Here is a 23,827-nt window from a genome sequence, read left to right on the forward strand (position 1 = left end):
CCTGCAACAATCTCCATGAAAAGAGTCCTGATTGGCCAGTTCACCCCAATGCACCAGACACCATTGATGATCGATCCAGTTTGTGCTGCTGCTGGTCACTGGTGCAAGTGGAGCAAGCTGCCCAGGAGAGAAGAGCAGTACAAATTCCGAGGAGAAGGAAAATACTTGGGTCCCCAGGATAAGGGTTAATCCATTGAATATGTTGGAATATCACATTCTGACATGTCACCAGGATATGGACAACATAAACCACATCTAGTCTGTCGTCAAAGGCAAACATTGGGACACAGATTGCAATCCTCCACACCCCCTTGCATCTAGCTCCTGACGCCATACAGAGGGTCTGGTGCACTGGCTGGCTCAGCCCACTTTTTTAAAGATACTTACAGAGGCCATGCATGTCCTGGTCACTGCAGTCAACGAGCACATTGTTAGAGCCCACACCGTCATCCGCTCCCCCTTGCATTTTATACACTTGCCCATATAATGATTACACAGGACACATTGTTATGGGTAAAGAACTGCTGCAGGTTTATTTTCATACAACAAAAGTATGACGTTTTAGTGGGTTATCTTACGGGTGATCCAGGGCAGGCAGCCCCTCGCTGCCCCGCCCGCCTTATGAGCCAGCCGGCACGGTGAATCAATGCCCGGACAGTGCAGCCTTTGCTGATCCCCTTACGGATCACATGATCATGTCTTATACTCCCGCCCCTTTCAGGGCAGAGCGTGGTATGGCACACCCCCGGTTGGTCAGGCCCCCCAACCGCCCAAAGGACTAACGGGGCGCCGTCGCGGTTTTCCCGGAACCTCCCTGCGGCTCCAGGTCTTTGGCTCAGGCACCCTTACTGTGCCAGGCAGAGGTACCCTTACTGTACCGGTCTGCCACAGAGGTACCCTTACTGTACCCGTCTGCCTCCAGATCGCCCCTTAACTCCGCCTGCAACACAAAAGAAAACATTAGAACGTCCAAATCAGCATGCCACCTGCCCAGCTGCTGGGTATGAGGATAGGGTGGGTGCAGCGAGGCAGGCAGGCGCAGGACAACCGGAACAGAGGCCGGCCATGAAGCCGCCGGGAGGGCAGGACGACCGTCAAAGAGGTCGCATACTGGGCGGCTGGGGCCGAAATACCCGGCCCGCCCCCAACGCGCCCTCCCCCGGATGCATGTCACTGACTGGTGCACCCGGCCAGAGGAGGGGCTGGTGAACTGCCAGAGCCTCCCCCACTACGAGGACTGAAGGGGGGAGTGCTCCGACTAATGGGCACTAAGGGGGCTGTCCTGCTGATGTCCCCCTGTGGGGGACGCTCGCAGCGGCATAGTGCCCACACCATCATCTGATCCCCCTTGCATTTTATACACTTGCCCATATAATGATTACACAGGACACATTGTTATGAGTAAAGAACTGCTGCAGGTTTATTTTCATACAACAAAAGTATGACGTTTTAGTGGGTTATCTTACGGGCGATCCAGGGCAGGCAGCCCCTCGCTGCCCCACCTGCCTTATGAGCCAGCCGGCACAGTTGGTCGATGCCCGGACAGTGCAGCCTTTGCTGATCCCCTTACGGATCACGTTATCATGTCTTATACTCCCGCCCCTTTCAGGGCAGAGCGTGGTATGGCACACCCCCGGTTGGTCAGGCCCCCCAACCGCCCGAAGGACTAACGGGACGCTGTTGCGGTTTTCCCGGAACCTCCCTGCGGCTCCAGGTCTTTGGCTCAGGCACCCTTACTGTGCCAGACAGAGGTACCCTTACTGTACCGGTCTGCCGCAGAGGTACCCTTACTGCACCCGTCTGCCTCCAGATCGCCCCTTAACTCCACCTGCAACACAAAAGAAAACATTAGAACGTCCAAATCAGCATGCCATCTGCCCAGCTGCTGGGTACGAGGATAGGGTGGGTGCAGCGAGGCAGGCAGGCGCAGGACAACCGGAACAGAGTCCGGCCAGGAAGCCGCCGGGAGGGCAGGACGACCGGCAAAGAGGTTGCATACTGGGTGGCTGGGGCCTAAATACCCGCCCGCCCCCAACGCGCCCTACCCCGGATGCACGTCACTGACTGGTGCACCCGGCCAGAGGAGGGACTGGTGAACTGCCCGAGCCTCCCCCTCTACGAGGACTGAAGGGGGGGGTGCTCCAACTAATGGGCACTAAGGGGGCTGCCCTGCTGATGTCCCCCTGTAGGGGACGCGGGCAGCGGCATAGTGCCCACACCATCATCTGCTCCCCCTTGCATTTTATACACTTGCCCATATAATGATTACACAGGACACATTGTTATGAGTAAAGAACTGCTGCAGGTTTATTTTCATACAACAAAAGTATGACAGTTTAGTGGGTTATCTTACCGGCGATCCAGGGCAGGCTGCCCCGCCCGCCTTATGAGCCAGCCGGCACGGTTGGTCGATGCCCGGACAGTGCAGCCTTTGCTGATCCCCTTACGGATCACATTATCATGTCTTATACTCCCGCCCCTTTCAGGGCAGAGCGTGGTATGGCACACCCCCGGTTGGTCAGGCCCCCCAACCGCCTGAAGGACTAACGGGACGCTGTCGCGGTTTTTCCGGAACCTCCCTGCGGCTCTAGGTCTTTGGCTCAGGCACCCTTACTGTGCCAGGCAAAGGTACCCTTACTGTACCGGTCTACCGCAGAGGTACCCTTATTGTACTCGTCTGCCTCCAGATCGCCCTGTGACTCCGCCACAGCTCTGGAGGAAGTTACCGTCGATGACAGAGCCCCCCACCTCTGTGTTCCCTACTTGCATCTTACAGCTACAAGGGCATCCTGCACATCCAGGAGGAACATATCCATCCCGACTTTGCCACATTGACCACACAACTTCATAGTTATTTTCAAATTATCCGTGGCGCCCCTAACAATGGAGTCACAACAGGTGTGAAGGAATAGTGCAAGGTGTCCCTCCTAAGACATTGCACATTTTCGTGAAGTGCCAACCTACAGATGGCCGGACCCTGCTATCCACCTGTGACCCAACATACTTATACCAGTAATTGTGTCGCACTACCGGGTGGTGGTTCACATGTCTAGCTATAGCCCTTTCATGGTGGATTCGCTGGGGACCCATCCCTGCCAAAGCTGTTTCACCCACTTTGGCCCAATAGGCCCTAGCCCGTCCCTTAAAGACACCTCACCGCCTGCTCTCCTCCACTGCTTCGTGATAGGGCTTTTGGGCCCAGCACCCCCGTCTACGTTTCTGACGCGGGCAGTGGCAACCTTTATCCCCCTTACAGGCTCCAGCTAGTGTGAGTGGCTGTCCCTGACCTGCGGGGCGCAACAATGGCCATCTCCCACCCTGGGGACTATCCTGCCATTCTGGCTCTAGTGCCGGTGTTATTATCTTAGTTGGGTTATGTTACGGGCGGTGGGCTTGAGCATCCATTTCTTGGTGCATGCCTGCAACCTTAATGTAATCACCTTAGTTGTGTAAGCCCCTTGCCTGGCAGCCAGCTTAGCTAGGCCTTTGTTGAAATCACCTGCCTGTGCACGCCGACCAAGCTATCTACCTAGGCGTCCTGTCCCTAGCTACAAGGCTGACCTCTCTAGGCATGTCACTAATTGTCCCCATCATGCGTTGAAGGCTCTTTTGAGATCGACTCAGACAATCTCCCTTACAGTACCGCGCAGGGTAAGTATTCTGTCAGTCTCGTGACCAGTCACCCTATTGGGCATTCGTTGGATCCCAGGCGGCCATTTGACACACACCCTGTTCAGATATAAAATCCAGTTGGGCAACTTGGAACACTATTACTTTCTCACTAGGCACTTTCGGGCATGTTAATACCGCCTAAGATCTCCCCACCCTAGAACCTGAATAACCACTAGATAAATCTGACTCAGGCCGTACGCTTACTAGTGCACCTAGCCCAAGGCCCTCCACTGCGTGTGAACCCTGCAGTTCGCATTAAGACTGTGGTTATTACCTGCCCCCGTCTAGGCATGCAGCACACATCTTCAACTAGGCCAACTGATTGGTTGCTGCATGCTTCTTAGTTGCATAAAATAAATAAGCTACCAAATAGCGCAAACTCCCCCGGAGATCAGAGTGCTTTACTATCGCACTAGTCGCATTACGGAGGCATACATTTTTTATTTTTTGGCTTTCACCGAACACGAACCTGGGTCCCCAGCTTCAGATTCGGCCACCCTAGCTGTTAAGCTACCCTCAAAGAGTCGATAGCTTCCTTGCCTAGCCAACCGAAAGCTAGCCGCCCCCATCCATGTCCGCCCAGGTCTCAACTGCCCTGTGTGACATTTCCATCCTTTCGGTGCATTATGAGTGACATTAAGGCTCAGAATGACACTTTATTGCTGGCAAAAAAACAATGAGGATGTGTGAGACACCTTACAGTAATTACTCCCATTTGACCAGCCAGAAGCTCTAAGAAGGCCATGGTTTGGGGCAGCTTGAAGTGTGCTCGTATTAGGACTGAAATGGAAGGCAGAGGCAGTAGGGAGGTGACTGGAAGGGGCAGATCCAGTTTGATGAGCTGGTACCAGTAGGCACCACCAGTCGAGGTATGCTGCGACTGTCAGTAAGGCGTTAACTGGAGCCTTCGTTCCAGGCACATAGCTCACCACACTTAATTCTCCCTGCCAATTCAGCCAATGGGTTTCGACTTAAATGCATCTTAAATTTTGGAACTCGCGGGGCTCCAACAATCAAGCTTAAGACCTGGCTGCTGCCCGGCTGTGATTGATGCAAAGGCACCATTTAGGAAGTGAACGGAAAATGTGAAATAAAATCATATCTCGTGTGATTAATAAAGCTGTTTGACCTGGTATTTCTTCCAGAGGGTACTAATCCAAATTTACTTTATATTGCAAGAGTTCAGACAATTTAAGCCAACCAATCACTCCTAACAAAATTAACATACTTTTCTGGAATAATGTATATTTCTGCGTTGAGTTATCTGTCTGGCACTCCGTGAGTAAAAGATTTATCGCTTGTGGGTTGGTTGCGCAATAAACGAAAATTAGTTTGCTCATTGGCAGATATGCATGGGAGGGATGGCACAGACAAGCCACTGGATAGGGGTTAGATTGGCCTGTACAGGGGAGATTGCCCGACATGCTGGTTGCTCCAGTAGAGATGGGGTAGAGCCAGTTACATTCCAGGCCGTGCCTGGCGTGTCCATGACTGTCACAGGCCTAGCGATCTTCCGTTTGGCAAGTGCTTGTTGGCATTCTGCCCCCCCCCCCCGTAACCCCTCCACTCGCTCACTGTGTCTGGGTCCTGAGAGTGCATTCAAAGTATCCACTGTTCTTGCACCAACTTCTGTGATAGGGATTAGCCAATCCTGCAGCAATCGTTTCTAAAAATCGACAGTAATATTCTATGACGTGATTTCGCTGCACATGACACGCGAGCACATTTGTGCATCATGAAATACAGAAATGCCATCGCAAAAACACTCTAGACTTTCTACCCTTTCATAACGCTCCTTTAACAGTAAAGCACCCATTACAATTTTAAGCTCTGTCTAACCCCTACACTGCACCTCTTGTTAAAAACGAAACGTAAAACACTGCACTGCCCTTGCCCCCTTTTATGATGTCATAACATGAGCCTGCCTGTCCGTGTGTCCATGCATAAACAATTAACATAATGGGGTCACCGTTCTGATTCTTTGAAACATACGAGTCCGAACATGTACATGCATTCCCAGCCTCCCCCCTGAAGCGTTTACATGCATGAAACATAGAACACCGGGGCAAGCTAATGTAATCAGGTGAGATATGGGACCAGAGACTGTGGTACCAGTTCACAAACATTTTATGTTAATAAGTGTGACAACACTTGACTTCTGACTTACTCCTGAATTTCCTGGAGTTATTCACATCTAAAAATGGAAAAAGCTGTGTGAATCTTTGCACGCTCCAAGCTCTGTTTCAAAGCATAGCTCAAAAACAGGGGAATTTTTTAAGTGTGGTCTGAGATCAAGTGACTCTATTTTCGACTCCCTTTGTGTGACTTAAGTCATGTAAGGGTTATATACCCATTAAAGTCTGTAAGCATCCACAGTGCTTCGCGAGAAGATCATGCATTAACATTTGAGAAATAAATACTTTAAACTTGTTTCTTTTGGCTGTATTCACAGTTCAGCTTTCATTGACCTGCTTGCTTACTTTAAATAAAGTGATACTAAGTGAGTTTTGTAACCATAAATACAAGTTTTTGCTGTATCCTGTGTCCCAGGAATATAAATGCATAAGAATGGAATTATACTTTAATCATCTACGTTCGTCACCGAATGGTGTTTTCACTCTGGAATGTGAAATTATTATCTAGCATTTGACACTTCCTTCTTGACACTGTGTATTAAATATATGGAGTGACTAGTATGTTCGAGAAAAGAACTACCCACTACAAGACGCAAAGTTTTGGTTGAGTGAAGGAGGGGCGCAAGAACCGCCTGCTGGGGATAGTTACATGACAACCTACCCATCACTGACTGGCAACCTAAGAAAACATTAAGGTTATCTTAGGCCCGATCCGAATAGGGTAACAGAGCACTACAAAAATAGCACTAGTTAAGTAACGTGAGGACCCAAACATATAAGGCAACATAATACCACAGACATGGCAGCGGGTACAAATCAAGCATACACCTACACTCTGCACAACATGGAAGCGGTAGCTTCACAAATGCAACCTGCCCCACTGTGCTGCAGTCTCTAAACCCGACAAGCTTACAGCGGCACTCATGTGCACGCACATAAGTTTAAAGCACTTCTAGCCCTCATAAGACTAACGGAGAGGATGGGCAACCGGTCTGGCCAGCAGCAGCAGAGTCGACGGCACTAATATACGCCATCTGCTGAAGGCAAAATATTGAAAATCCTATACTCCTTGACTATGAAGTGCCTATTAAGTGTGTTCTGTGGTTAGAGAGATTGCCACTTAATGCCGTATTACCCTTTTCCTGTGTTAGGCACTCTCTCGCAACACGCGCCCGTCATTTTTAACTTGTAACACACTATTTGCTACCTCTTACAATTGTGTTTCCCCACGATACTTGCGCAATTGCCAGCATTGCCTACGTAACGTTAGTTCCTGTGCTTAATGCTTCCCTGTCTTCCCATACGTTACCTCCATTTGTCCTTATCGCGGGCAGCGTGCTACATGTGGACCAAAACCGTTTAAATGATGTATTCTGCTAAACTTCAAAATGCAATCTCCAATATGAGCTGCCCCAATGCGGACCCAAGCACAGTCCTCGCCGGCGTGGCCACCGGACCGTAATGGTGTGCCAGCGAGCACCGCCCGAAAAACCATAAAAGTGCGGGAGAGGAGGATTAGTCGGAAAACACTGATGACCAATGTGGGAATTGTTTTGCAAGTGTTTTAGCGAACAGTATGAATGTGCGAGAATAGACAAAGGTAATGCACAACAAACAGAAAGATCAACTGGGCCATGTGTTGGAACACAATAAATATTGTCTTGTAGTTAGAAGGTCTAAGCACCTGGGGACCCTAGGCGCTAAATTGGCCTGCACTGCCATAACACACCAACAGAAATTTAAGCCAGTTCCAGTTTGACCTAACACCTTACTGCCATATCATGGTAAAGCCAGGCCATTTAGAAATCTACAGCGTTAACTTGGCCAAAAGAATTGTACGCTTGCCGAGCATTGTATTTACATGACCTTCGGGTATTTCCACATGACCACCGTATTTCCACCCTTCGAGCGGGAATCAGCGCTCCGCCCGACGCGGAATATAACTGCACACTCAGAACGGTGCATGCTTCGCCAATTATTGCAGCGACACATTGTTAATCGGACGATTACGAAGGACACCGGGACTTTATACTGACATCTATTAAAGGCCATGCCATGGGCGGGTTATACGTCTACCTATCACTATACTGGTCCCTTGACGCTTCTATCTATCCAACTAATCATCATAACTTTTTATGCGTCATAATTAAAAACTGGAACCAAAATCTTTTTGTAACCAGCTTAATACTGCTAAATATTTACTCCATCCGGCAGCCCTAGAAAATGAGCAAAATATCAAAGCTTTGTAGCTCCTAATAACAGATATCAGATTAACTTATTCAAAAGACCATTTACTGTTACCAGGGTATTTTAACTTAAACTTAATGGACAATCCATTTCGTAACCCTTCCTCTGTATTTGTGGATTCACAATGGCTTCTACCCTCACAGATTAAGGCACCTCAAATAACTCAGTCCACAGGAGAACTCAGTCCACAGGAGAAGCTCTGTTAGCCGTCCTAGAGGACTTGTATCTGCGCGTCCAAATGGACATTATCCCGATGATCAGCAGCCTATTACACACATTTCGCTTGTCACAGTCAGACAGTTCTAAACTACATGTTTTGCTCAATTTCGCTGTTAAGTCATATAAAATCCTTCGCTATCCAAATACGTTGCGAAAGTGACCACATGGCCCAGCTGCTACTTTTAGACCATCAAACCAAGCTCCAAATGACATTAGAGACGATCGGCTAATGAAGTCAGCATCAAAACTGGAAGCGGATTAAATGGTTGACGGATACTGCCACAAAATACTTGATGTGGAAAACCACACTCCACAATCAGTCCTTGCCACGATGTCACACAGCAGAAGACTGGGATACATTCATGTATACACTCCTCTTAGCACTTACTCGGTTGCCTTTTCGGAGCTCTGGCCAAGCAAGATCTACTCCAACACAACCATGGTTAAAAAAGGTCTCAAAAACTTAAAAAGAGCTTTAAACAAAAGGAACAGTTTGGTAAAAAATTGATCAAATACTGTTTCCCCCGGAAGAAATTTAAAATCCTCAAGGGATATATAAATGTTCCATCTGGCAAGCAAAACAGAGGCATGAGAAAGCATTACAGCTGGAGCTATTCTTGGCTTGTCAAACCAAAAAGAAAAACTTGAAAGCCTTTTGGATTATAATAAATCGACTTAACAACAAAAGGGCCAATCCTCGACTGAAAGGAAAGAACATGACTGCGGACAGCTGGTCCCACCATATCAGCACTCCGTATCAAACTAAACCAAATATGTACTCTCAAACTGATCATATTTAAAAATTTCTCGGAGGATGTTAAAGAGCAAACGTATCAGTTAGCACAAGGGTACAACAATTATATACCGCCCGTTCATAAAAAAACCCAGATCTTTTACTCCCGCCCAAACTGAGGTTCAAACCCAGGTCTCCCACGCCAAAGGTGAAAGCTCTGACAATTGAGCAACACCCGTACGTAGCTCGAACCTGCAACCTTGAAGTTATTGCATCCTAGAATAGTACTACACTACGCCACGGCCCCCCGAACCCACAGTACCACAGCAGTGAAATCTTCCTTCTCGGACACAGACGGGGTACAGCCTGGGAAGCTTCAATGCAAGGGTCCTCGTCCCATTTATATAGCACTACTCGCCCCTCACTAGGCGCTCCGCTGAGGCATCATTAAAGCATGGTCAACAGCATCAGTACAAACTTCACCACATAGAAAGGGGCATGGCACAGCCAGCAACATGCAAGCACCCCAGTCACAACAAACTGGCAGAGCATACGTCACAGCAGTGAAAACTGTCTGAGGTCCGTAGAAAAGATACACAAACCTTTGCAGTGACTTAACACAGCTTAGAGACTTAAGCTGTCACGGGACACAAACTCCTATCCCAGTACAACGGACTTAACTTTCCAAGTCAAATTATGATAGCCGTGTCGAGTCTGCAGGACAATAATAGCGCATAGACGCTCCGCACTGTATGCTCTTTACGTCATCGCGGCGGGAGTCGGACACATTTAAAATAACAATGGCAGTGTCCCTGGCCCTGAGCCATGTCTAAGCACCTCAACGATTTAGGCATATCTAAACATGCAGCACCCGGGACCGAACACTGCCTGGTGATGCTGAAGCCAGGCACTTGACTTGACCCCCCAGGGCCCCCCGGGCGCGCACACCACTCGGCGCCCCATGCCACATACCCCGCCGCTCAGATCGGGGACAGTAAACGTCCACAAAACCCTTGCTCTCCTCCCCCTCCCGAGCCTTGCCAGGGAACGTGCCCATCAATAATAATAATAATAATAATCCACATTTGTAAAGCGCACAATCACCCGTAAGGGTCTCTAGGCGCTGGGGGCCGTCGGGAAGATTAAGCAAGCTATTGCCCAAAGTCACATGGTGCTGGGCTAACCTGCCGCCGGAGCCGGGGATCGAACCCTGATCCCCAGATTCCAGCGTCAGTCGCCCTGGCCGCAAGGCCGCATCCACTGCAAAACGCCCGCAGTCGGGCTCGGGAAACAAACCAGCACTCACTCCGTCGAAGAAAACCCGACGCAAGACCAGAGCAGCGAGGCAGGCAGGCAGGCGCAGGACGACCGGAACAGAGTCCGGCCAGGAAGCCGCCGGGAGGGCAGGACAACCGGCAAAGAGGTCGCATACTGGGCGGCTGGGGCCTAAATACCCGGCCCGCCCCCAACGCGCGCTCCCCGGATGCACGTCACTGACTGGTGCACCTGGCCAGAGGATGGGGCTGGTGAACTGCCCGAGCCTCCCCCTCTACGAGGACTGAAGGAGGGGGAGGGAGGGGGTGCTCCGACTAATGGGCACTAAGGGGGCTGCCCTGCTGATGTCCCCCTGTGGGGGACGCGGGCAGCGGCAATCTCCACTTAGCCACAGGTAGTGAATGCTACAGGTTTACTTAATGTTTATTGGTGAGATATACAACTGGTTGCTCCTTGGACAAGCGAGTAAGTTTGCCAGGATAGGAAGATGCAGCAAACCGTACTGTGTAGATGAAGTATGAAACAACTGTGTGCTTCACTATACTGTTCCACATTTCCTAGTTATACCCATGGCGTCATGGACCTGAGATACAGATCAATTGTGTACCATGCACTATGGAGGGACAGCATCCACTCAGGTTGGGGCTACTTCTTAAATACATTCAAATCGACATATCTGTGCATATGTATCATGATGATCACATTTGATAGAGATACCTAATGACAGTACATTGTAAGTTATGAGCATGTGAGCAGCAGCTTGCCAAGTCTACATTTAAACTGCATTTGCCATCTTACATTTACTCAGATGTGTCAGCAAGTACTTATGTGATGTAGCTGAACATGATGATGTATATTCTCTTCAACTCTGAAAAGCCCTGAAGCTATGGCTTCTACATCGTTTATGAGAACCTATGACTAGCCTGGCACAAACACTCACACGCATCAAGACACCAAAATAATTGTGCATGCATTTGGCCCACTGAAAGTACATTCCTGGTGATTGCACCATACCAGCTCAGACATGTACAAGCCATCTAAGGTGGGTCAGACAGCCCTAATCTGTTGCATGCTGCAGAACATTGTGGAGCAGCATAATTTGTACTCCACCTTGTATACGTCATGAATATACATCCATATATTCATATATGACATTTAAATTCAACGTATGATTACATTTTGCTAATGTGTATGTCACATTTAAATACATTAGTGGAGTATATTCATTAAACCCAATAAAGCTGTATATACATCAGCATATTAAGTTGATCAGTTGACAGTTGTAATCATGTTATGCTTACGTACATTTAACGTGATCAGTATTTTATTTCATATTGTAATTCATCTCCATTTTTGATTCTGAAGAGCTTTAGTTGACAGGAAGCTCGTGTTGAAAATATTTTTCTTAATTCGACAGTCTGTTAACTTTCCTTTTGCAGGTGCGTTATCATATCTCTCGTTAATTAGAGAAAGGATATTGTTTGTATTAGATGACTGGTAGTGTGGTCTGGAAAGAGTAAGCTGGCAATGAACTTGGAGAAATAATGGTCAAAGGAGACCTTCTGTTTATCGTGTACCACGATGGTGGCATGCTCAAGGTTGGAGGCTGAGGTCCAGGTTTCGATGAGATGGGAAATAGGGAGTATTTTGACTCCTCTCTTGTGCACTGCTTGGTTGGTACTGGGTAGTGAGAAGGAGATGTGGAAGTTTTTGAAGTTACTGTCATATTTAATTAGTGTTTCCACAGCTAGATAGGCAGACCTTACCTTGACTCTGGGAGGGAACAGATCTCTCTGCTGGACTTTCCTTGAATGTGAGGCTTCATGCTGAACACTACTATTATTTCCTTGGACTTCTACAGAAGTTCCATTAGATGCAACACCTACTATGTTCCCTTGAAAAAATGTCCCATTATTTAATCTTTTACCTATGATTAGATTACAAAAGTGCAGTTTCTTTAAGGTAAACCATATTGCAACAATCTGTTTCATTAGCATTATGGCTGTTACTATTCTGTATTTCATTACTAGCTTACCCGTCGCGCGTTGCTGCGATCTCCGAAGAATGGAAATTCAAGGAAACTCGTTATGATAACATTTAATTTACATTGTGTCATTTTTATTGAAACGTATTCATTTTAATATGGAAAACATTTAAAGTGTCGTTTTAATTCTATTTATTTATTCGAGTGCTTGTGGATACACGATTTTTTGTTTTTCCGTCTGGTGCGTACATCAGTATTCGAAAGATTATGAGGGCCCTGGGGGGGCGATATTTAAAAAAATGTTATGCCAGAAACCTTCGCGGGAGTGTACTCAACAACTTCCCAAAGTATCCTGGTGATCGGATGAATGCTGTTTAATTCTATTTATTTATTCGAGTGCTTGTGGATACACGATTTGTTGTTTTTCCGTCTGGTGCGTACATCAGTATTCAAAAGAATATGAGGGCCCTGGGGGCCGATATTTAAAGAATAAAATTATGCCAGAAACCTTCGCGGGAGTGTACTCAACAACTTCTCAAAGTTTCATGGCGATCGGATGAATGGTGTAGTAATGCATAAAGGACAAACAGACAGACATACATTCATTTTTATATATATCTAGATGATTTGACTTACGGGCACATTTCAGCCTGCAAACTATGTTGCTGCATCCTGTGAACTTAATTTTGCTCTGCATACACACTGGATGGGTTTACAATAAACCGATTTTATTTTAATTTACTGATGTTTGGTCCTTATTGTGGGGTCACATTGGCTTCACAGATTGGAAATGCATTTCTGATGTTTCATCCCTTAAAGCGCTTCAAGTTCACTAACAAAGGTCCATACGACTAATGGGAAGACATATTTAATGATTTTACAAAATGTTATGTTATGTTATGTTATAAAGTTTTTGTATAGCGCCTATCACCGCCGGTCTCTAAGCGCTTAAACAGAAAGAACATAACATGCTGTCACCCCAAAACCCTCTGCCATCTCTGATTAGGCCGGAAGTATTGCCTTTTTAAATAGGTACGTCTTCAATTTCTTCCTGAAGGAAAGTAGCTGTGAATCTTCCTTCAGACTGGCCGGCAGCTCATTCCAAAGTTGTGGAAGAATCACCAAGAAAGCTCTGCCTCCTTTAGTTTTTAGTTTAAATGTGGGTTGAGTCAGATTGGAGGTCTGACCTGAGCGCAGAGTTCTGCCGGGAACATACCTCCTCAGGCGCTGCTTAATGTACTCTGGGGCTTTACCAAAGAGTGCCTCATGGGCCACACAGAGACATTTAAACTGAACCCTGAGCTTCACAGGCAGCCAGTGCAGCTTCCAAAGGAGTGGGGTTGCATGTGAGTTTCTCGGTAGAGAAAAAATCAATCTAGCTGCGTCGTTCTCCACGACCTGCAGCTTCCTCAGCAACTTCTGTGGCAAACCAAGATACAGAGCGTTGCCATAATCTAGCCTCGAGATGACTGTATCAGAGACGATGGTTTGTAGGTGGAGGCTGAAAGAATAGGGGGTCAGCTTGCGTAATTGCCTCAACACACCCGTGCAAGAGCCTACCACAGCCGAAACTTGAGGGGCCATGGTAAGATCTGTATCGATCTTTAGACCTAGACTTTTTACCACCGTACCAGGAGTAGGAGTTTTTCCTAATTCTGGGGGCCAGTACAGATCACCCCAAGGATTTGCCTGGTTGGTGAACACCAGTACCTCCGTTTTCTCAGCATTCACCTTCAAGAGGTTGTTGGTCATCCAATTGACCGTGAATCTGAGCAAGTTCCTCACTGACTCCTGAGCCTCCCTTGTATCTTCCAGCTGTACCAGCAGCTGGGTGTCATCTGCGTAGTTAAAGATTTCACAATTCCTACGCATGAGCTCCTCCATCAGTGGTTGTAGGTAGATGTTAAAAAGTAAGGGGGAAAGTGCGGACCCTTGGGGCACACCCCATGTCACCTCACTAATCCCTGACAGCTGATCCCCCATCTGTACCCTCTGAGTACGTCCTGACAGGAAGGATTCTAGCCACTTGAGCGCCTGTCCTGTTATCCCCAGCTTAGCGATACGGTCCAGCAAGATGGTATGGGTGACCGTATCAAAAGCTGCCGACAGGTCTAACAGAATCAGGGCGCATGGCTGTTTCTTGTCTGCCCTGACTCTCAGCTCATCGGTGACCGTGGCCATAACTAGTTCTGTACTATGCTGTGGCCGGAAACCAGCCTGCCTGGCATGGAGTAGATGGTGTTCCTCCAGAAAGCTGGCTAAGGTGTTCAGGACGTGTTTTTCTAAGATCTTACTCAGGAGTGGCAGCTGGGAGATAGGCCTATAGTTTTTCAGTACCTTAACATCGGCTCCCGCTTTCTTGAGGAGTGGGGAGACTCTAGCTTCCTTCAGCTGGGCTGGAAGGTAGCCCGCTTCTAGTGAGGCATTCAGTAGACTCAGTAACTGAGACTGAATACCGGGCAAGGCCAGTTTAAACATTTTCGGGGGGCAGGGATCTGTGCTAGAACCTGATTTGACATGGCCGACAAGCTCCACCAGTCGCTTTTCATCAATATATGGGAAGCTGTTCATGGTCCCAGTTTGCAGCTGACTATCTTGGCAGGATGGCAAAGACGGTCCAGCTGGGATCGTAGTAATATCCGTCAAGATGTCCTGTACCTTCTGGAGAAAAAAGCCTTGAAAGGTATCGCAATCGGGTTGATCACCCGCAAGACTTTCTCGCCCAGCTGCGTAAGTTCCCTTAAAATCACAAAGGTCTCCCTTTGTTTGTTTGTAGCCTCCCTAATTCTGTTCTCATAAAAGGCGGATTTCCTCGCCAAGATGTCCATCTTGTAACTAGCAAGAAGTGATTTAAAGGTTAGTGACTCTGCTGGACAGTAATTGAGTCTCCACCTTCTCTCCGCCTTGCGGAGGGCTTGCTTCTTTTCCTTAAGAGAGGCGTCAAACCATGGGGCTCCCTTTCCTTTTGTTCTTGTCCTCTCCATTCGCTCCGGGGCAAGCTTATCTAAGGCGGCCCGGAACCAGGTCATCAGGGCAGTAGTGTCAGAGTCCAGGTTCATCTGTGTCATCTTGGGGGGGGGGGAGAAGAGAGCAGGGTTGATATTAGGGAGTCGGCCTCAATCTTCTTCCAAGACCGAACTTTCCTCCGCATTTGCTTTGAGGCAGCCGGCAAAAGACTAAAGTGCAGATACTGATGCGCCATCAATTGTGATAATACAACATGTACTAAAGAAGGAGGGGGAGATATGGCGCAAGTAAAATGAGAAGTAGAAAGCAGAAGTGGCAAATATCTTGGCAGTGAGCTAGCATCAGAAGCAACATTACTGATAAATATTTCTGAATTGGCTTACACAACTTGTTACATTAGACTTGCAAAGAACACGTGACTCAAAATATTTTCTGTGAAAATAATTCATTTTAACAAGTTTGGGGTGTCCCAGCTCCAAGATGACCGCTTCTTATCTGAGTTCAGACCGAGCTCTGGTCTAGGGCCCACAAAGCCCTGCTGGGAGCTCGAGCGAAGGTTTCAGGTGGCAAGGGAATCTCACTGAGGGCATGGGGCTCAGATAGATAAGGTCACTTGCTGGTTAAGGTCAGCAAGAGACTGTTTCTGAGCTAGCAGGGATGACATAGTTTATGTTGATAGATTGGTTACTGTCGGGGATTCTCAGCTAATTAGACAGATGATCTGATCCAGTATGTAGCGACTAATGGAAGAGATAGCCCCCAGCTTACTAAGTATGGTGTTACATAGAATACCTCTGGTTGGGGATTTTCATGTGCTGTTTGAGAATACCTATCACTTGCTACCACAGCAAACAGGACGCAATCTGGAATTGAAGGCTAGGAATGAGCACAATCACTGACTATTACCTTTGAGAGCGGAGGTAAAAATAATAAAAGACACTCTTTGCATTTTACCAATTTATTTGAAAACTTGATAGTCCAAGTTGGCACTGATTTGTCAGGTATATTTAGTTACAAAAGGTTGTTTGACCTGTTGAGTGATAGGTATAAAAAAGGATGTCATCTGGCCAAAGTAGAGCAAATTGAGACAGCAAAATCGTATTATACTTTAAGGAGGTCTAGCCTACTAGTAAAGAGAGCACAATATAATCATTTATTATACTGAAACTATATATCCATACTAATATTATAAAGAGAGAGCCCAAACCTTTGAGGCGGGTAATCTCAGTAACCACAGCACCAATCACAACACCCAGTACAGCGTTGGAAAGGGCAGTTGCAGCAGAAGGACATAGGCTATGCAGACGGCCACCATATAATTATTATTTGTTTTGAATTGTTTTTATTAACATTTCAAGAAACAGTGGTGTTCATCACAATCATACAGTGCAAGACATACAATTGTACCGTAGGACACCATATACATTTAAAAGGTAAAAGAACTGTGCCAGCAAAGTAGTCCCTTGTGGGTGTGTCTGTGTTGTGCTGTGGGCTGGGGCGTGACTAACGCTGGGGGCGTGTGGTACGGCCATCACATCGTGGGCTGTGGGCGTGTGCTGGGGGTGTGACAAACACTGGGGACGTGACAAACGCTGGGAGCGTGTGGCCGCCCTTCATGCCATGTGAGTCGTACATACAAGCGCCAATTACGTTGCTGCGCAGCATCAAGGGGCACGCTGGGGGCGTGACACACTGGGGGCGTGACATGCAGGGGGCGTGACACGCTGGGGGCGTGAGAAACGCTGGGGGAGTGTGTCCGGCCTTCATGCCATGTGAACACAATTGCGCCGCATCAAGGGGCGCGCTGGGGGCGTGTGCTAAGTTCCGCCCTTCATGCCATGTGGGTCGTACATTAATCAGAAGATCGTCTGCTGTGGCCATGTGCTGGGGGCATGACAAACGCGTTCAGCTGGAGGCCTGGTAAGTAACATTACTGCAGCCTCTCCTGCGCGCTGTTACTGAACTCTCTCATTCAACGAAATTAGACGCGCCTGCTACCATCAACCAGGGCTCTAGCCTGGCTCAGGCGGCGGATCAGTACACTAATTACACGCGCCTGATATCATCAACCAGGGCTGCAGCTGGGCCTCAAGCGGGGGGAACACGCGCCTGCTAACATCAAACAGGCCTGCATCTGGGTCTCAAGTGGGGGAACACGCAAATGAGCGTGTCTGCGGGGACAATTACTGCAGCCTCTCCTACTCGCTGTCACTGAACTCTCTCATTAAACGGATTTACCCGCGGCTGATAACTCTCTCATTCAACGACATTACACGTGCCTGCTAACATCAACCAGGGCTGCAGCTGGCCCTTCTCTGTCCCTATTCTAATGAAACAAAAAATTTTGTCTACCGCGAGATTTTAAAATAAATTGCCCTTGCCAAATACACACATTACACACATTCTATTTCATACCAGGACAACATCGGGACGGGCTGTTAGTACATTTATAAAAAATATCAATGGGAATCACTAAGACAGGACATAATGGAAAAGAATATTACGCTCTTTTAGCAAGTTAGCAACCGATCTAAAAAAAGCTCCCAAAATGCGCCTGACTGTATTATTAGCAGCAATAAGTGGGACCGACATTATTTAAATCTTTAGTGGGACTCTAGAGCAGAAGAAGTTATGCATTTTCCACACGCTAGAAGCTTCAGATAAGCATATTTCGCTTGTGTCTTTACATTTCAAGTGATCAGTACAGTGTTACCAGTTCAAAATAGGAATGCACCCCGCGACCAGGCTTTGCCCCTTTATATTATTCCTTTATGGTAGTGCTATTTGGGGTTCCCCAGTTACTTAATTATTCAGCAATATCTTGCAGCATGCGGTCTTTCCGACCTCATAAGGACAAGCCATAATTATATCACTACACTAAAAGGGTGATAAAACCATAATGGTCAATTATAGTTCGATATGTTTATTGAAGGGCATCAGTAAGCTTAGTAAGCTATTTTGTGAGCACCTTATTGATAGGCTGTAGAATGTGTTCCAAAGTGCTGAGGCCATCTCAAATTGTTGAGTTGGTTAGAAGATATGAAAGGGTACTGGAGAACAAGGTTGTACACTTTACATGCTAAGGATGACATTTATTTGGTTAAAGAGAGTGATAGTGTTCCCTGCTGTTCCTGGCTTTTTGATATCTAGAATTGGCCTACAACAATAGCGAGACGCCACTTTCGAGGCAGGGGGATGACTGAATGTTATATATCCGACGGCCTACATTAATGTCATGCTGCAACAACCCAGCACGCGTGAGGAATGGAGGGTACTGGAGCATGCACTGACTATTTTGGAGTCCAAGAGGTGGTGAGGCGCGGTGCCTCTTGAAACGAAACTGGCTTGACATATTTATAAGGGATCTTTAAAAGTCCTCACAGCAGCAGAACTTTTCAGGGACTGCGCTGTAAGCCTGACGTTTAATCCGTCTTGGGATTATTCCAGGTTGGTCGTTTCTTCTGAGGCCAGTGTTACAAACTTGGTAGGTGCACACAGGGCTTTAAGTAGGACGCAAAAACTTGGGGTGGGGTTCTCTCAAAGGGGCAAGGTTAATGTAATAAGGGCGTGGCTTAAAAACACGCAAGCTAAAAAACTGTGCTTAGCATAGTGTGCCACCCGACTTGTCTTTTGTTGTTCCTGTCATTGCGCCCAGATATATGATACAACAAGTCACATCATACCTACAAGTCAGGACTATTGGCTTTGTCAATGGTTGATAGTTCCCTAAGATAAATAAGCAGCAACTATGGCTTATATATAATATTGAAAAAAAACGTCTGCTTAAAGCCCTGGTGAAACCACAACAATGTTGCTGCTACTGAGTTTCAAAAAAAGAAGGGAAATCCAGAGATACAATGATTCACTTTAAAGGATTTCCCTTCCCCTACAACGCTCACCTGGCATGACTTCATGCCGTAACTTCTCCACTAGTGAGAAATGAGCAGTATGAGCAGCGCACATCGATGTACCTGCTGTCACTGCGGTCCGAAAAGAAATGGACGGCCTGTGCCATGGCGCAAAACAGAGTCCGAAAGAGACCCATTTCGAGGATCCCTTAAAAAAAACTGCAGGTGCTCAGACCAGGTAAGACCTGGCCCCCTTAAAGCCCTGGGTGCACTGGCAGAAATACCTGAGGCAAAGCGCTTATGCTCCTGAGCAGGCAATTGTCAGAGGGAACAACGGGGAATCATCGCCTTTCATAGTCGCTTTACAGCTTAACTTAGGTTTTACAGCATGTCAGATGCACCTGGAAAGTCGAAGATGGAACCTCGTCTAGAATAGAGATTAGGACGTAGGAAACTGACCTGGTTGCCATGGTACACGCCCTCTAGGGTCACTGGGGGTTCGTAATGCATTTGGTAGCGTTTTCTTTATGCTACATATCTTCGCAAAGACAGTGACATTTCTGGGCCTGGGAGGTGGGGGTGGGGGCGATATCAGAAATCAGAGTTACTAGGTGCTGTCTGCAGTCATTGCTGACTCCTTAGGCCATAGCCTCATCCACAATCCATCATATAATTGTAGCCATTTCTATATTGCTTCCTTACGGCCTCATTCCAAGTCCTGGAGTCAATCAATCAATCAATCAGGGATTTGTGAAGCGTGCTACTCACCCGTGAGTGTCTCAAGGCGCTGGGAGTAGAATCGGGTACACAATAAATGCCTTGGAAAATACCATTAGTGCACAGTAATGGGTCTCAAAGCCATTTATTTCTTTTTTAACATTTTATATAGCGCTTCTGTGTCTGGGGCAATAGCATGCTTCACATAACATTGTACCATTCACATTGTAAAAAGGCGAAGAACTAACCAGAATTGAGAATTTTCATTTTATAATACTTTATTCGGTATTCAATAGTAGAAACCATAAAAGTTACTGTACAGCTAATTACATATTTAGGAAAAACACAGTGTGTAAAATTTCCATGTATAAAAGCAATGGTGAGTTCATACCAACGTCATTAACACTTAAGAGAGGGAATAAATAAAAGCCACAAGTAAAAGCAATAAAATACAATAACTTGTTAAAAGTCCCAACTTTTCCTGAGGTTCGTTGCACATTTCAAAAAACCGGCCACAAAATGGATACAATCTGGTTTAAGTAGTTGCAGATATAATAGTGCTGGGCGTACTTGCACAAAATGTAACTGTCTTAAGAGCGATTTAAGATAAAAGGTTCTGGGAAATTCATAATATTTACAAAAGAAAACAAAGTCAAGCAAATCCTGTGGAGACTTATTGTCGCAGCCACAGGATGCTAACACCGTTCCCCTATGACTACCCCTAGAAACTGCTAATAAAAAATGAAAAAGGTTAAACCTAAACCTGATTAAAAGAAATCGCTCATAGGCTGGAAGCGGCCAAGACAAGTACAGCTCCATATCCAAGGAAGTTTTAAGCAGCAAATGTGTCCTCACACTGGATTTCAACAATTCTCTCTCTTCTCTTTCCATTAGTTTTCTTTGTGAGAAGGAGTGCTTTATGTGCCTAATGTCCATTCTTGCTATACCTTCGGGCTTTGAAAACTAATCAGGTCGCCCCAACATCGTAAAACAAGTTTTTAAATACTTGAACCAGGGAATGTTCGTCGTGTGAATTAGGCTCAGGGCTTCTCTTAAGATACTGTGGGTGAGACCAATATGCTCATTAAGCCAACAATGCAGCCAAAATGTAAGGGGACGTAGGGCTAAAGTGTCACATATAAATGGCATGCCCAGTTCTTCATGGACAGACAGATTTGCGGTCCCCTTTGGTACGCTCAATAGCCGCTTTAGAAAATTGTTCTCTGTCACCTGTAGGCCCTCTAGGTCCCAATATCCCCATAGGTCGCTTCCATAACTGGCTATGGCTATACACTTGGCCTGGTAGATTTTTAGCATTGTTGCCATTGGTCGATTGCCCATTTTAGATGCAAAGCCAAGAAGGGCCGCGATTGCCCTCTTGACCTCACCCCTTTTTTTCTGTAAGAGTGCAGCCCAGTTAAGCCGATGGTCCATCAGGACACCTAGGTAAGAGAACGTTGTACATTTTGGGACCCTCACACCGTTAACCGTAAAATTGTATGGAGTTCTAGGGCGCAACCCCACCTGCATCACATATGATTTTGTATTATTTATGGACAAATCTTGTTTGTCCATAAAACTGTGAAAAGAATCAAGTAGAGTTTGTAGCCCCTTTGGAGTTCGTGCTAAGAGGACTGCGTCATCCGCATAAATCAGGACGGCAGTCCTCTCCTGCCCACATATGGATAATCAGCCTTTGTTTCTAACAGACAACCTTCTAGGTCGTTAATGTATAGGTTGAATAGGAAGGGGGCCAGTATGCACCCCTGCCTTACACCCCTCTCGATGTGAAAATTCCTCGACACCCTCAGATCCCTAGAATATCTGACGTTGGCCTTAGTATCCCTGTGTAGGTCCCTCAGGAATTCAACCAGGCTACGATCCACTCCCATGGCCTCCATGGAAACAGCACATTTCAGAAATTAAGAAATACCAAAATTCGAGAACTGGGATTAGAGATATGTTGCTAGAGGTTAGCTGAGATAGAACCAGAAGAGAAGCATTGGTTGGGAATGAGCTCTCATGAAGAGAAATGTATACTTAATAACTTTTTTTGGGCTGAGATGCGGTGTATGGTCGTCAGAAATGTGTCAGTCACACTACAAAATTGCAGTTTTCCAAATGTTGTTTGTGTGTAATGTTAATAGCAACCCCCTTACTGCAGTGTTTTCCTACACAAATTTCTCCTGAAAGTACCAGGAGGATGTTGCATATGCAAAAAAGCTTGAACCTGGTGCAATATGAGGGAATCCCTTATTGTACATCAAGCGGAACACAGGAAGCATACAGCGTTTATGCCCTATTTCACACTGACTATTAGAGGATTACTACTAACTTTTGGTAACATTTTGCATATTTGAAAAAAGCAACATTATCTGTTGGACAGTGTGGACCAGCTTAATTTTACTTTTCTAGCGGATGTAAGATTTCCTCAGGAGAGTTTGTTTTGAATGTTTTCTTAATGAGTGACTGAAAGAGCGTTTTAAATGAATTATTATATGACTCCTAAGTAGCAGGTAATAAAACAGAAAAATCAGTATCCACGCATTGTAACGTGTTCATGTTAACCTGTAAAAAGAAAACGTCAATCAAGATATAAAGATGACAAAGCAATCTTTTTCTTTCTCGCTAAACTGTTATTTTTAGGTCTGGCGTTAGGCAGGACATTTAAAGTTTAGCAAAATTATATATATGATAGTTTTACTTACAGGGGCTTTCAACCAGCCCTTTTCATCTATTGGTCTTTTATTGTGTCATTCACCTTTTGCTATCACCTGCAGCAGCTTATATCCGTGATCAATGGATCAGTCCACTTCAGCAATTGGCTAACTCCACACCCAAAATTGTTCACTACAGCAGCAACAAGTCAGTGTGTGCTTTTTGAGACCAAAAACATTTTAGCTTTTAAGCAATATTTTTATTATTTGATTGACAAGGGCCTGGAGCTTCCTCAACAATCAAGTTTTGCAAAAATCATGAGAAATCAAAACAGGGATTGACAAAGCCAAAAGGCTGGCAGACAAAGTCAGACCAGGTTTGCCAGTGCTTGTTTTCAATATGAGTCTCGCCCACCCACAGTTATTTCAATGCAGTGTTTTCTTTCTATATACCCATATTAAGCTACAATATTTCACAAATATCCTTTCATCCAGATTGAATTATTTTAAGTTATTTTACTTCATCGACCTTCCTCTGTAATGATTTTTTGGAGGGATCAGGGTAAACGGAAGCAAGGGTCCATCAAACACAATTAAAAGTTCAGACAGCAGATCCTTTCCTCTTCAGTGAGTGAATTAGTGATGATCCACTTTGCATATCTTTCCTTTATTATATTTTGGAACTAATTTGTTGTGTGCGACCAGCATTGTCCCTAGTGTGAGATCTTGCACTGAAATTAGGATCCATCGCTATATTACCCATTGACTGAACCAGGAAGCCTCATTTTGCTGTCGGCACACATTGCAAATAGTGCCATTTAAGCCTAAATTAAGTACAGTTTGTATTGCTTTGTTCTTCATATTTCTTTACAGATTAATAAAGATCTACCTTGATTTCCTAGGCACAACTCTCTGCAATGCATGTGGCAAGACTTCACTCAGCATCAAAAGTTCCAGCATCTTTATACCTAAAAGATGGCAAGGAGATACCGGAAGACAAAGATTTCAAAGTAAAAATCCCTGAAAGTTCACGCAAAATGTCTTCACCTGCTGAATTGATCCGAGAAGCAAGAGAACCGAAAAAGAGATCAAACTCCATCCAAGAGCTTTCAGAATACTTTGAGCGGCAACTCCGATTTAGAAGCCGAAAGTCAAAGTCTTCAGTGGGCACAGTAAAGGATAAGCCAGTGGTGTACCCATAGACATTTCTGAAACCTGACTGGGATGAATAAATAACTTTCTTAGGGTGTAAAGTATTTCAATGCAGAGGCATGCTGTTTTCCTTCTACCACTGTGAATAAAATGAGCAATTTTCCTAGACAAGGAGACAGAAGATGGCATTTTTTACAATGAAACGTCCTGGTCGGCAGAGG

General features: G+C 46.1%; 1 long non-coding RNA gene across 1 annotated transcript in view; it reads left to right on the forward strand.

The window, feature by feature from the left end:
• LOC144773048 (uncharacterized) overlaps window positions 1-23,409 on the forward strand; it is a 245,211-nt gene extending 221,802 nt beyond the window's left edge. Inside the window, exon 3 of the long non-coding RNA XR_013599909.1 lies at window positions 23,357-23,409. This is a non-coding gene — a long non-coding RNA (uncharacterized LOC144773048). The remainder of the gene's footprint in view (window positions 1-23,356) is intronic.
• Window positions 23,410-23,827: the final 418 nt, after the last annotated feature.

Source organism: Lissotriton helveticus, chromosome 8, assembly GCF_964261635.1.
Source record: "Lissotriton helveticus chromosome 8, aLisHel1.1, whole genome shotgun sequence".
In the NCBI taxonomy this organism is placed as follows: Eukaryota; Metazoa; Chordata; class Amphibia; order Caudata; family Salamandridae; genus Lissotriton; species Lissotriton helveticus.